Here is a 15468-nt window from a genome sequence, read left to right on the forward strand (position 1 = left end):
GAAAGCAACAGATAGATAGAAGACCCTCCTACATAAAAAAATATATTGTAAAGAACAATTTTCAATTAAAACACTTAAAATGAAAAAATAAAAAAGAGAGAGATAGAGCATCTAGAACTTAAAAGAGCTGGGAAACAAGAGACACCAACAGGAAAAGTAGGGTAAAGTGAAGAAGACAGATTAATAGAGAAGAAAGTTGCCAATAAGGTTGCCTATGGCAGATTCTCTACCCCAGCAACTAAACAGCCAATAGAAGAATTACCATTAAGGAAGTAATTATGGTGCGAGAGACATGGCTTAATGATTAAAAACACTGTTAGTTCTTCTAGAAGTCCTGGGTTCCATTCCTAGCACATACAAGGAAGCTCACAAATGGTTGTTACTCCAGTTCCTGGAAGTCTGATGCCTTCTTCTAGTCTCAAGGGCATTGTTTGTAGGTGTTGAACAGATACACATGTAGGCAAAAACATACTCATAAAATTAAATACAACATTATTTTTAAATGAAGTTTTATGAATCAAGAGTAACTCAGTTGATGACATGAGCGTGAGTTTAATACTCTTTCTGCTCTTAGACAGTACCTCTGGGGCAAACCTGTGTGTCACCTTTGTGATACTCTTCCTGGAGAAAAAAAGGAGGTCAAGCTGACAGCTCTGTTAAACCATCAGTTATTTTTTACCAGATACTATTAAATTATTTTTGATCCTCAATTGATTGCATATAATACACTATTTTAATTTTACAGATGGACATGACTTACACTAGTTTATAACACAGCAACAACTAGATCAAGGTTACAACAAGATGAATGCTTCACATGACTCTTATTCTTATTGTTGAAGACCCAGCCCTGTTTTTCAGCAGGTCAAACACTTGTGACTGGTTCCTGGTTTATTTATAATACATGTCAAAGTAGAAATTGGTGATCCTGCCATTCATGTAATTAGGCAAAATTGGACACAAAAATGCATCTCTAACTGAATTTATCATCTTTTCCTGTATCCTTGCTATATTAGGCAAACAGATAGGGATGACTATGACCAATAAATGAAAAGTGCATATCTAATGAGTATGCTACATTCTGCTAAACCCAAAGTAACTGCATCTCCAAAAGACATGCCTTTGAATCTTCCAAATTTCAGTGCCTGCCCTGCAAATTTTAATTTTAATTTGAAATTTTCTCTGTCATCTCAGTTATGGGGTGGGAAGAGATGATTGCCTTTAAAAGAATAAAACTCCTCTGTACTTTTGTCACATGACAAATAGAAGAAAGTAGAAAGTGAAAGGGGTAACTGGAAGAGACCATACATATGTGTCTCACACATAATGAGTCACTAAAACATGTGATTTGGGGATTTTAGAAATATAGACTAGATTAAGATGGGGTTCTGGTTTGTATAAATGATGTTGCTTGAGTCAGGTATCTAACTCTGATGGGAAAAAGGTCCTGCTGATCAATAATGTAGATATTGTGTAATAAAATGAATCCTGGACTAAGATGGGTAGATCTCATGTTGGCAGAAAGAGTACAGCCCAACTCACAGACAATTGATAGTCTCTCAAATGTCTGTTTGGCAGATCAATGAGAACAGAGAGTGACTTTGATATGTCTGGATTCATTTTCCTTCAGTGTTAGACTCTAAAGGCAAGTACAATCCAATTGAAAGATCCAATGGAAGTTGATTGGCTCAGGAAATTCAAAGTATATCTGAATTGCAAAGAGAAACAAAACAACAGCAAAACGACCACCACCAAAACTATCAGCAAAACCCAACCAGAAAAGACAAGGTTATATTAGGAGACCTTAGGAAGATCTAGGGATATATCAGAGCTCTTAAAAGACAACAAATGCTGCTCCTTCTCTTTCTCTTCATTTGTATATATGTTGGGGTACTTTTTTTCATATAGATTTTTTCATTCTTGATTTTAGGAAAGATACAAGAATATAGCCTCCACTGAAACAGCCATACAGAAATCCCAAAGAGACAAAAGAGAACCAAAAAGGGTGGCCAGAAAGACAACTCCATAGCTGTTAACTTATTACTCATCCTAAATGCTACTCTACATACAGGACATGATCTTAAGAACAACAGACAGGATCTTAAGAACAAAGTATTTTCTTAGTCTTTGTTGTAGCACGAGTTCTAATAGGTCTTAATAACAAGTGTCTGGAGTCAGATATTGGGGAAAATGCTGAGAGATCAGAGAGATGAAGCCACCTAATCTATTCAACTTCCCAGCAGAAGAGACTGAGTTCCTGTTTCCTCCTGCCTTATCACTTCTTCTGACCACCCAGCCATATCATTTCCTGGTTATCTGTACAGACATTTAGACCTCCATGGTTAGCTAGCAGCTAGCTCTGCCCTCTGATCTTTAGGCAAGAATTATTTGTATAAACAAGGTATCACCATACTTTGTCATTTAAGATTTAGAAAGAAAATGAGGACATTTGATATATTTTTAAAGACAAGAAAATATATCAGGTTATCTGTATTTCCTCCTTCATGACCTTGACATTACCTCATAAGGTAGGTAGGAAGAGTAGAGAAAAAGAATGACTGGGGCCCAGTTATTCTTGACTAGGTCACAGTTACAGAAATGCAAATGAAGACTATGGTCACGCCATTGAGACAAACATCATTTATGACTCCAAAGGATGCAGGGAGCATCCTTTGAGGCAGTCACACTGCTATTTTTAATTCTGGTTTATTTTTAGTAGAGAGCTAAAGAGTCCCATTGTAAATCTGAGCATAAAAAGTATCTAGTACAATGCTCAACAGATACTTCTGCCCTGCTTAGGCAGTAATAGTTCTCTCACAAGTTAGGGTTTGTAACACTCAGCAGTCTATGAAAGGATAGAAGAAAAAAGTTAACTTTGTTTTTGTGTTGTAACAATAACAATAATTCTTAGAGCACAGCAGAATCAGCAATAAATGTTATTGCTTTTAAATAAAAACAGCTAGTATGCACTGGCAGCTTGCATACACAGATAATCCTCCGAAAGTTTTATGTGTGCAGGTCATCTTCATTTCTTACAAAATAATGAGTAAACACTTTGCAAAGAAAGTATGTATTTTATATATTCTTAGGGCCTGCAAAAACCTTATCTATTAAATTAAGACACATCTGTTAAAAAGTTAGCCCATTTTTTTACAAACAGAATTTTGTTTGATGAGGGGTGACAACTCATGAAGTCTCAACAATATGGATGCATAAACAAGACCTAAACAAGGATCACACCAATAGACATGCTAACATAAAGGAGGAATATTTCATGGGGCCCCAACATTAAACAGAGAACTACAGACAAAACAGTGCTGAAAGCAATAAAAATAATCTCCCCCAATTAGTTACCCAACCCTGAGTGGTCAACCCTCAATGTATATGTAGGTGATAATATATGCAAAAGAAGGCTGTATTCGTGTATTTAAGAATATAAACATGTACTAATACATATAGTAAAAACAAAGAAAAAATCCATAAATTTAAGAAATAATTGTGAGAGAGGTACATGAGAAGAGTTGGGAGAAAAGAAAAAGAGGGAAAAGAGGTATTTTTGTATTTTTAACTTCAGAAAAATTTTGAAATAAAAAAATCTACTCCATTAAATTGACACAATATTTAAATACTGAAAGAATTCTTTAAAATCCAGCAATGAAAAGATAGAGATTCCAAATCAAGATCTCAGTAGCCACAAATTCTGTTACTAAACATTGTCAAAATGACAAATAAAGCCACCCCCTGCTCCTTTCAGTACCCTGGAGATTTTGCATGTGATGGTGATAATTGAGTGCTTGCAAAGCAAACATATTCACTAAGTTCAACAGGTGCTATCCTTCACAAATGGAATACTTCAAAGCTAATAGTCTACCAGAGAGAGAGAGAGGCTAAGTTAATTACATCCTAGGAGACATCACTTTCTGTCATGACTTTCTGATGTTTGTGTTAGTTCATCCAATTGAGGAAGGGAATCTGACTGTTTGAACTCCTTATAGACTTACGAGCTTAATTTAGCAATATTTGTGCTGAACCTATAAAGTCACGTTCTCTGAATGACTGAAAAATAAACATTTCAGTTAAATTTGAATGTGATTTGCCTGTAGCTCTTAAGATACATTTTTCTCCTGAATTAATAAAGCTTGTGAAATTGAAATCGAAACATATGGTGCCTACTGTGGGAACATTCTATTTAAATTATTAAGAATTCTTCAATCTGATTGCACTTAAATAAATACATGAAAAGCACCTCTCACATTATAAACGTGCAAGTGGCTAGAGTGAATATTTTCCCATGCTTTGCTGATTTTTCCAATACCTTCAGGAGTCAGAATAAATGTTTTATGTTTAATCAAAAGGCATGATGCATGTTGCTTGCTGTCTATTAAGAACCTTTTAAACTATTTCAGAAGTGTCAAGGGAAGCGACAAGCTATATGCCGCCATAACCAGTTAACCAGCCCTGATGCTTTATTTCAGGGTTATTTCATGTCCATGGATTTTAGTAATTGATTCATAAAGTAACTGTCTCTGAAATTTGAAGATTAACACACACATGGGAAATGAAAGCATGTGAACTCTTTAAAAAAAAAAATCCGGGGCCATAATTTAAAAATACTCATTACCATCTATAAACTTGTTCTCAATGTTTTGATGCTGAAATTCTACCTCTTTAAATTTATTCTAGAGAAACAAATAAATAATCAAAGCAATTTATGGTTGTCACAATAGTATTTATACCACCGTGCCTAGCAATGGGCCAGCCTGTGATTTATAAAGTAGAAATATTTTTGCGTTAAGTTTGTCCCTTGTCCTTACCTGCCACCATCTGCAATTGCACAAGCCTCATTCCAGAGATGTGGCCTTGAACCCTCTTCATTTATGAATAATCTTGGTCTGGTTGATGACAACCTATCTGTCTTTTATTATCCCTTCCCCAACCCTCAACTATCTGCAATACTGCATCTAGTTCTACTGTCTTTATCCACCTCCCATCCCCTCTCATTCGTTCCCCACCACTCCCCACTGCCCATAGTTATCTCCATAACCATAGACCTAGTCCCAAAATAGTCAGGTTAGTTACCTTTGAACCTACTTTCATTATGAGTGACCTTTGACAAAGTGAGATGACCTATCCTCTCCCATTCTTCCCTCTACAAGGGCCATCTCAGCACTTACACCCTCGGCAACACACACACCCATTGTTTGGGTGCCCTCTTTCTGTGGCCCAGTTAAATAAATCATCCACCAACTTTACCTGGTTTAGCTCTGTTCATGAATCTACTCCAATTGCCTAGTCAAAGGAAGGCCAGATTATCACATCAGACAAACCAAAGAAAAAAATCCACACGTCTAAGCCAAATAGTGAAACGAAGAACAACATAAGGAGCAGGACAGAATTTCCCCCACTAATCCTATGTAAGTATTCCCTAATGAGAAATACCTAGATGAACTCCAGGATACAGAATTTAAAATAAAAATCATAAATGTTATCAAAGAATTCCAGGAATTTAAAGAAAGCACCAACAAACACTGCATTGAACTCCAAGAAGCTAACAATAAACACTGGAGTGATATCCAAGAAAATACAAATACACAACTGAATGAAATGACAAATATAATTCAAGATTTGAGAATTTGATTAATCAAGAAATAGAAACATTGGAGAGAACACAACTGTAATACCCAAACCAGATAAAGACACAGCACAAATCCAAAACTGTAGACAAATGTCCCTGATGAACATAGATTAAAAAATACTTCAATAAAATATTGTCAGACCAAATACAATCATTATCAAGAAGATCATCTAGCATAATCAAGTTTGCTTCACCTCCAAAATGCAGGGTTGGTTCAATATACATAAGTCAACAATTATAGTAAATTACATAAACGGATTAAAAACAAAAACACACAATAGCCTAAATAGGTACAGAAAAAGCCTTTGACAAAAATCTGACACGTTTTCATGATAAAAGTTCTAGAGAGACCAGGGATGAGCAAGCATACCTCATCATAATAAAAGAGGTATGTGACAAACCCACAACCAACACTATCCTAAATGGAGGAAAACTTGAAGCAAGCCCATTCAAATCAGGCACAAGAAGCTTTGTCCACTCTTCCCATTCCTTTCAGTATAGTATTGGAAGCATTAGCTGAAGCAATAAGGTAAGAAAAAAATTAAAGATGTATGAAAAGGAAAAGAAATCAAGGTACAGATGATACATTCTATATAAAATATTCCAAAAGTTCCACCAGAAAACTTATAGAAACAAACAATTTTGGCAAAGTGGCAAAATACAAAATCAACTTAAAATTAAGTAGCCTTTCTATACAGTGACAACAATCACACTGAGAAAGAGATCGTGGACACACCCCTGTTAATGACAGCATCAAAGACAATAAAACACAACTATGGAGAGGAAAGACATTTGCAATGAAAACTTCAAATCTCTGAATCAAGACATTGAAAACAACACTAGAGAATACAGACTGAATCCTGAAGGGACTGCTATTCCAGATTTCAGGATATATTATACAGTCATGATAACAAGAAAATACGATACTGGCACAAAAATATGCATGCAAATCAATGGAATGGAATAAAGTAATAAGACCCAGACATGAGAACTCATAACTACGGTCATCTGGTATTTGACAAAGGTCAAAAAAAAAATCTCTGTAAAAAAGACAGAATCTTCAACAAGTGGCACTGGGGAAATTAGACGTTCATATGCAGAATAAAATGAAATCAGACCAATATCTATCACTGGGAACAAACATTAAAACCAACAGGATCAAGGACCCCAGTGTGAAACCTGGAACACTAAAATTTCTAGAAGAAAACATAGGTAGTAGACTACAAGATAGAGATGCGGGAGAAGACTCTCTAAGCAAGACTCCAGTTGCTCGGGATTTAAGACAAACTAAAAAGCTTCTTTATAGGGAGCAATCAGGTGAGTGAAGAAGAAACTCACAGAATAGGAGATAATCTTTGCCAACCACACATATGATATTTTGTTAATACCCAGAACTAACAAAGAATTCAATAAAAGAAAATAAAAAAATTAAAATCATCCAAATGAAAAGAAGACTAGGGATCTGAAAATATCTAGGAAGTTCCTCAGCAAATGTTCATTATTCTTAACAATTAGATAATGCCAATCAAAACAACTTTGAGAGTTCATCTTCCAAGTCAGAATGGCTAAGATCAATAAAATGACTGACAGCAAGTGCTGGCGAGGTTGTAAAGAAAGAGAACTCCCATTCACTGTTGGTGGGATTGCAGACTGGTGCAGCCACTCTGGGAATCAGCATGAATAACTGATGTGGGAGTGTCATATATCAATCTGTTGATTTCATTGGTTAAGCAATAAAGAAACTCCTTTCTGGCCCTCATAGGTTAAAACATAGGTAGGCAGAGTAAACAGAACAGAATTCTGGGAGAAAGAAAGCTGAGTCAGTGAGTCGCCATGGTTCTCCCACTCCAGATATTCCCTGGTAAGCCAGCTCGTGGGCTATACAGATTAATAGAAATGGGTTAGATCAATATGTAAGAGCTAGCCAATAAGAAACTGAAACTAATGGGTCAGGCAGTGTTTAAAAGAATACAGTTTCCGTGTAATTTTTTCAGGTAAAGCTAGCCGTGCGGGTGGCCGGGTGCCGGGGACGCAGCCCGCTGCTCCTAATACAACAAATAACCACCGGAGAGCTAAAACTACATTTAGCATATCATCTAGCCCTATCATTCCTCGGCATAGGAACAAAGGACTAACCATCCTTCTCCAGAGATAGTTGCTTCCCCATATCCATAATCACTCTACTCAATGAAGATGAGGTATGGACCCAATGGAATGCTGTTCAGCTCTAAAGAAAAACAAAATCATGAATTTTCAGATCAGTGTATGGACTTAGAAAAGGTTATATTGAATGAAGTAGCCCACATCCAAAGACAAACACTGCATGTTCTCTCTGATCTATGGTTTCCAGCTCCGATTCTTCCAATCTATATGTAGCTTCCGCCCCTCATCAAAGAAGCGTCTCTTTCCAGCAAATGGGGAGCATCACAGAGAACTACAACTGGACACAATGTAGAGATCAATGGGCCCCAAGACCCCAGTCCCAGTAGATAACTCTACGTCACAGCTCCTATATCAATGGCTCAGTTTAACAGTGGAAGAGGGGCAGAAAGACTCAAAGAGCGAGGATACCAAGAAGCTGGCTGTGAACGTGTCTCCTAGAATGTCTGCAAAATAATGCGGAAATGATAGCAACAACAACAAGAAAGTGAAATTTTCATAGAATCTCACCCCTTGACAAAAAACTATAGGCAATGAATGACTGACAGGAAAGAGAGAATTAGCCTCTCCCATAGATAAGATTCCTTGTTGGTCATTCAATATAGAGTGATCAGCCCTGAAATCATATACACAAACAACAAAAAAGGTACTTAGAAGGTTGTATTTACAGATATGCATACATATACACACGAATATGTGTGTTACAGTTACAATGAAAGAAAATGAAGCTATCAATCTGAGAGGTGTATGGGAGATCGATAAAAGGGAAAGTGATATAATTCGATTTTAATTTAAAATGGTAATGTTTTCTAATAAACAGTCAATTGTAGCAGCCATTTTGTCCTCAGTTGGCTATGGTAAAAATGAGCTGGCCTCAGACTGTCGTTTAGTTTTTCTAAGCAAAAAAGACTACATGGCTTAGCAAAATAAATAAAGGATAGAAGGAAGTAAAAAAGGCTAAAAAGCACTGTATATGAACAGAATAATGGTACTTGGTGCTTGGGAAAGAGAGTAATCTGTGTATTTACCAAGTTGTTCATGATTGTCCCTGGATAATTAGATTTCAAACACTTTTTAATTTTCCTTTTACTACTTATACTGAAATCTCCATTAAAACGCATGACCACTATCACTATTGAAAATAACTGGATATGACACTTTATAAAAACTACCATGTATTAACGACAGTGACCTCCTCCTGCACAGTAGAAAAGCTGGGCTTTTCTGGACTTAGAGTTCTGCCCATCTACTAGAGCTTCATAGGATGCCTCTGGTGCCACTTCCTTCAAACTACCAAGCCCTTCACTGTAATATTGCAACCTGTTTGTGCACCTCACATGCAGCCCCATTATTAACTCATCTTCTGCTTGGAAACTCAGTGATGAGACTGCGGGTGAACTAACACAAGCACGGAATCTTAGGAGCAATTGAAGTGTGTAACATCAGTCAGTTACCAGCAAAATGTCAACATTTTCATATTCCATTTCTGGTCAAAATAGAAATCTACACACACAAACACACACACACACACACACACACACACACACAGCAAAACAATGGTGACCCCTTCAAAATAAAAATATTTCCTTTCACTAGCAATTGGATAAATGTAAATAAAAACCACTTCAAGACTCCATCTTACTTCAACCAGAATGGTAATCAATAAAGGATAAATCTTAGCACAGATGGGGACAAAAGGAACCCTTATGCACTGCTGTAAATTATTGCAGCCACTTTGAAAATCAGTATTGAGATTTTTTTAAAAAAATTAAAAACATATATACCATATGAACAGCTATATATATGAACCATCATATATAACATATTAACAGCTACATCACTCCACAAGGTTTATTCAAAAGACTCCAGGCTCTCCCGAACCCTCATCTCTCTTCTCTCTCCCCTTGTCTCCTTACCCCCACTCTGCCCCCAACCCCATGCTCCCAACTTTTTCCTGGTGATCTTGTCTGCTTCCAATTTCCAGGAGGATCTATATATGTTTTTCTTTGGGTTCACCTTATTACTTAGTTTCTCTAGGATTGTGAACTATAGGCTCAATGTATTTTGTTTATGGCTAGAATGCACTAATGAGTGAGTGCATACCATATTAATATTTTTGGGTCTGGGCTATCTCATTCAGGATAGTGTTTCCTATTTCCATCCATTTGCATGCAAAATTCAAGATGTCATTGTTTTTTACTGCTGAGTAGTACTCTAATATGTAGATGTGCCTCACTTTCTTTATCCATTCTTCCGTTGAGGGGCATCTAGGTTGTTTCCAGGTTCTGGCTATTACAAATAATGCTGCTATGAACATTGTTGAACAAATAATTTTGTAGTATGATTGGGTATATTCCCAAGAGTGGTATTGCTGGATCCTAAGGTAGGTTGACTTCTAATTTTCTGAGAAACTGCCACACTGATTAGCCTAGGGGAGTGGGATGGTTGAGATGGAAGAAAGACAGATAAAGGAGCAAGGAAGAAGATATCTTAATTAAGGGAGCCATTTTGGGGTTGGCAAGAGGCTTGACTCTAGAGGGGTTCCAGGTGTCTACAGGGATATCCCAGGCTAGGACCCTGGGCAGTAGAGAAGAGGGTGCCTGAATTGGCCTTGTCCCACAGTCAGACTGATGACTATCTTGAATATCACCACAAAAACTTTGTCAGGCGACAGATGGAGATAGAGACAGAGACCCACATCAGAGCACTGGACTGAGCTCCTAAAGTCCAGTTGAAGAGCAGAAGGAGGGAGAATATGAGCAAGGAAGTCAGGCAGGACCACAGGGGGTTGGTCCACCTACTGGGGCAGTGTGCCTGAGCTAATGGGAGCTCACCAAATCCAGATGAATTGGGACTGAATGAGCCTGGGGTCAATTGAAGCAGACTGAGAAGCCAATAATAATGGCACTGGGATTTGTCTCTACTGCTGTACTGGCTTTTTGAGATCCTATTCTCTTTGGATGCATACCTTCCTAAGCCTGGAAGGAGGCTGGGGAGCCTTGGACTTCCCACAGGGCAGGGTACCCTGTCCTCTCTTAGGACTGGATGGGGGGGGGGGCGTGAGTGGGGGAGCGGGAGGGAAGTGGGAGGAAGGGAGGAAGTAGAAATTTTGAATGGTATTATTTATAAAGTAATAAAACATTATTAGGAAAAAACAAACAAACAAGATGACTCAAAAAAAAAAAGACTCCAGGCAAACATATCACAGAGATACTTGTACACATTAATCTTTATTATAGAACTATTTACAATGATTAACTTGTAGAAACAACCTAGGTCCACCAACAAAAGAGTGATTAAATAAACTGTGAAAGTGTTAATATATAATATATATTGTATATTAGTTTTTTTTCAGCTGTAAAGAAAAATGGTATCATGTCATTTGCAGGAAGATAGATCCAAATGGTGCTAATCAAAATAAGTAAAATATGTGAGTCTCAGAAAGATAAATATCACACATTTTCTCTCATTTGTGGACCCTGGATTTTGTAGATTTATAAAATCATCTAGTTATAGATGGTATCAAAGTAGAAGCCGTGCATTCTGGGAAACAAAGGAATTAATGGGATTTGGAAGTGGGTGGGAGAAAAAGTAAGGTAGGAAGCCTAAATGTGCTCAAAGTGCATGTTTTTTTTAAAAACTAATAAATACCATATTTATAATTTTTTTCAGTTAGTGCTGGAAATGACACTTTCAGCACTAATTTGGTTCAGAACAAATTTTCCTATCATGTAACCCAGCATGCCTTCTGTTATATCTACAAAGAGTATCTCAGAACTAAATATGTAGAGAGGTATTCATTTTCACCTACCACACAATCACATTTACTTACCTGACCTTAGTTTTACAGATTGTCTATGCTCTGTTATCAAGACTATTTTTGGTCACACTGCTTAAAATTTACAGATAGATAGATAGATAGATAGATAGATAGATAGATAGATAGATAGATGATAGATAGATGATAGATAGATATAGATTCCTTTATACTCATACTTTTAAATTTACCCCAGATAAATCATATTTTGCTAGTATTGTTCATTTGTTTATGTATTTCCAACTACTTAAAATTCCCTAGTCCATAGAATTATATCACCCACCTTATTCTGTGTCTTGCTTTTCCCTGCATCTGCATCATACCTCAGTCTAATCTTTGTTTATGCTGAAGTATAGACTATGGAAGACAATATAGTGCCTCAATTCTTCCTAACTCTGAGATTTAAAACATGTCTCCCTATTTTCTAAAAAAACAATGCCTACATAATAATGCAGATACTATCATAACAAAACTCAAACTTGTGTGTGCAAATTCTGCTATTCAGTCACCAAGAGTTCAAGACCAAAAATAAGATTTAAGAGAGAAGAACGGGCAAGTGAATTCTTATATCTGTTTAATTACAGCACCCTCATAAGATTTGATTTGGCTGAATCCATCAATGCAGCAATGACTTTCATGCCACTTTGACAGGACAATTATTTTTCTATTTGGAAAAGCAGAGTACCATCAATCCCTTTGACTTGGTTCTTTTCTCTTGTTTTTAGCTTATTAGATTACATGTATTTCTAAAGCTATTGACATAAAACTGTATTAAAAACACAGAAACATCAGATGAAGGCAGGTTGGGGACGGTGACTATTTTATGTCAGGCTATTAAATTTGGCATTGCTTGTGCAGACAGAGGACTCTCATGACAAGTATTTCACGTAGGAGACTAACTCCTTTAGATTTGTTTTTGAGAGAGTAACCTGATACTATGGATAAAGCAGTGACTTGTATGCCACCATGGTAACAATAAAGTAATCCATGAACGAAGGTATTAGTCCTGGGTAGAAGAGATTTGAGATGAAGATGAGAGATGCAATTTTGTCTTTCAAAGAAAGCATGTTGATTCCTTGATTGTAAGGAATGCTGTCTCTATATATTGTACAAAACTAGCTTTTAAACAATCTTTTTAAATACAAACTCTAATTAAGATTTTTAAAGCTGTATATCATTTGTGTGTTCTGTTTTGCATGGAAAAGCAGATGAAAACCACAGCTAGCTACATTCTAGTACCAAAATATGAAGTGAACACTGAAGATTGCTCCCCGGGCAATAAACTTCCCATCTGTGAATTCGAAATGACTGACTAAGGGGAGCAAAATTTTTGACTTAAAAAAATGATTTTTCTTACAAAAGCCATATCGGTGCACCAAAAGGATTCACTCAAGAACAGAGGGCCAAGTTCCCAGTTCCGGCAAAACTGAATTATGAGTTGCTAACAGGCAAGTGTTGCTGGGGCTTTTCTAAAATGAAGTATTTAGAGAACTTGTCGATTCCTCCAAAAGCAGTTGATCACAGCACAGGCTGACGAATCACACTGTATTTTTAATATTAACTTTCAGCCATCCCATACTCACATGCTACAAAAAGTTCAAAGTCTGTGGATGCTCAGAACAAGTTAGCTACCCGGATTTTCCAGCCTTGAAGACTAACCCCCGGGCCCTTGATTTATTCTTATGATGTGTGGAGAAGATGGTGTTGATTTCTTGATAATCCCCTTTCTATATAAGTAAAAAAAAATTAAAAACTGGTGCTGGAGCCGGGCGATGGTGGCGCACGCCTTTAATCCCAGCACTCGGGAGGCAGAGGCAGGCGGATCCCTGTGAGTTCGAGACCAGCCTGGTCTACAGAGATAGTTCCAGGACAGGCTCCAAAGCCACAGAGAAACCCTGTCTCAAAAAAAAAAAAAAAAAAAACTGGTGCTGGAGAAATGGCTCAGCATTTAAGAGAACTGGCTATTCCAAAAAACCCTGATTTGAGCCTCAGCAACCATGTGAGAGTTAACAACCATCCATAAATCCAGTTCGAGGAGATTCATTAGCTTCTTCTGGTCTCTGTAGGCACCAGACACACAAGTGGTGCACAAACTTATATGCAGACAAAATGTCCATTTATATGTGTGTGTGTGTTTTATATTTATATATTAAATGAATATTTTTAATTAGAAGCTGGGCATTTTAATTTTATTCCATTTATAATCATATACAAATTGTGTTAGAAACAAAAATTACATCAAGGTTTTAGGCTTCTATATGTCATGTCTTGTGTCATGCTTTTGGACTATGAATCTGGAGAGAAAAGGCTACTTGCAAAGGAGTATTCAGTTATATGATGCCCTCATGCAAAATCCCATCTTAAATAACAAGGCATCAATACAAACTAACCACACAGCATGGATAGGAGCACAGATTCTAATGAAGACCCACACTGTGTCTAAACAAACAAACCAAAATGAAGATGAGCCATCTCTGAACTCTAGCTGGTAGTAGAGACCTACTCAGGCAAACCTATGGCTTCTACCACATACTCTTGAGACAGTCATAACCAGTACCTGAGAATGTCCAATGAAACAAAATACTTCAAGTTATAAATCTAAAATACACTTTCAAAAACTGCTTTAAAAATTGTGAAATTCCTGTAAGAAAATAAGTCAGTAGACCTAGAAATACAAAAATAAAGTCCAAGTTTGTATATGTCAGAGAATTAGAAAAGACATGGTCCTACTTATATGTTTAATAATGAGTGAGTCGCACATATAACATACATACATACATACTTGCATATATAAGAAGAACAGTAAGAACTACACTGGGTCTTAACTGGGACTGTAGAAGTACTTACCTTGGTGACATATTTATTTAGAAGACATTTGGAGCACCTGCTGCCCAGCAAAACAGCAAATGTCTACAGTAGAGTAAACTTTACAAGGAAGCAATTACTTGAATCATACCACATCCAGGCAGTAGCAATAGGACTTCCCCCATTGCAAGTTTTTTGAATGAAGTCTATAGGCTTCATTGATGAGAGTCAAGGCAACAGTTGAAAGATAGCTGATATGGTGCATGTGCCTATCTCCTTCCCTCTTCATCTCCCCCCTGACCTCAAGTGAAGTCAATCCTCTATGAGTCTCCAATGGATCCATCATGGCAGTGGTTGGTCCTGAAAAAGCCAATATTGGGAGGCATCCTACATGGTTTTCCTCCTGCCCACTTCATTCAGAACACTTTATTTTGAGCTTTGTTCTGTTTTCAGATCACAGAGATGCATTTTTGCTTGTGCATAGAATACAAATTTCTGAAGCTGTACTTATGTCCAGTGCTGACAGCTAAGTTTTATGGGTAAGTGGGTTGTACTCAAGCCGTCACAGAGAAAATAAACTCCTTCAATTGACTTATTTCTAACATTTTGGAAAATTTATTGTAGAGATGACCTACTCAACTGTGCTTTTAAAACTTTAGATTTAAAAAAAACCTATTGCTACTACCATACTTCATACTAGTAAAGAAAATATCTAAATGAATTTTATGAGAATTCTATATCATTAAAAAATGCCAGACACAAAAGAAATATCAGAGATGGATTTGGCAAAACATAACTTTTGTAGTCCTTAGTTTTACCCAAAATGATGTTGTGTCTGTTTCTTAACAAAATGAAACTCATGCAACTAGGCAGTACGCATGCTCACATCCTCTTCCAATAAATTTTCAAACCTTGGGGACAAAGAAAGGTCAAATAGAATCAGGCTTTTCTTAGATCTATTGTTCCCTGGGACTCCATCAGTGTTTGGACTTCCATTTGTATAGGCAGAAGGACACAGAGCGAAGCCCTTAACACAATCTTACTCACACAA

The sequence above is a fragment of the Microtus oregoni genome, unplaced genomic scaffold, assembly GCF_018167655.1.
Source record: "Microtus oregoni isolate MIOR12 unplaced genomic scaffold, Mior012 000036F_ref0000092, whole genome shotgun sequence".
Lineage (NCBI taxonomy): Eukaryota > Metazoa > Chordata > Mammalia > Rodentia > Cricetidae > Microtus > Microtus oregoni.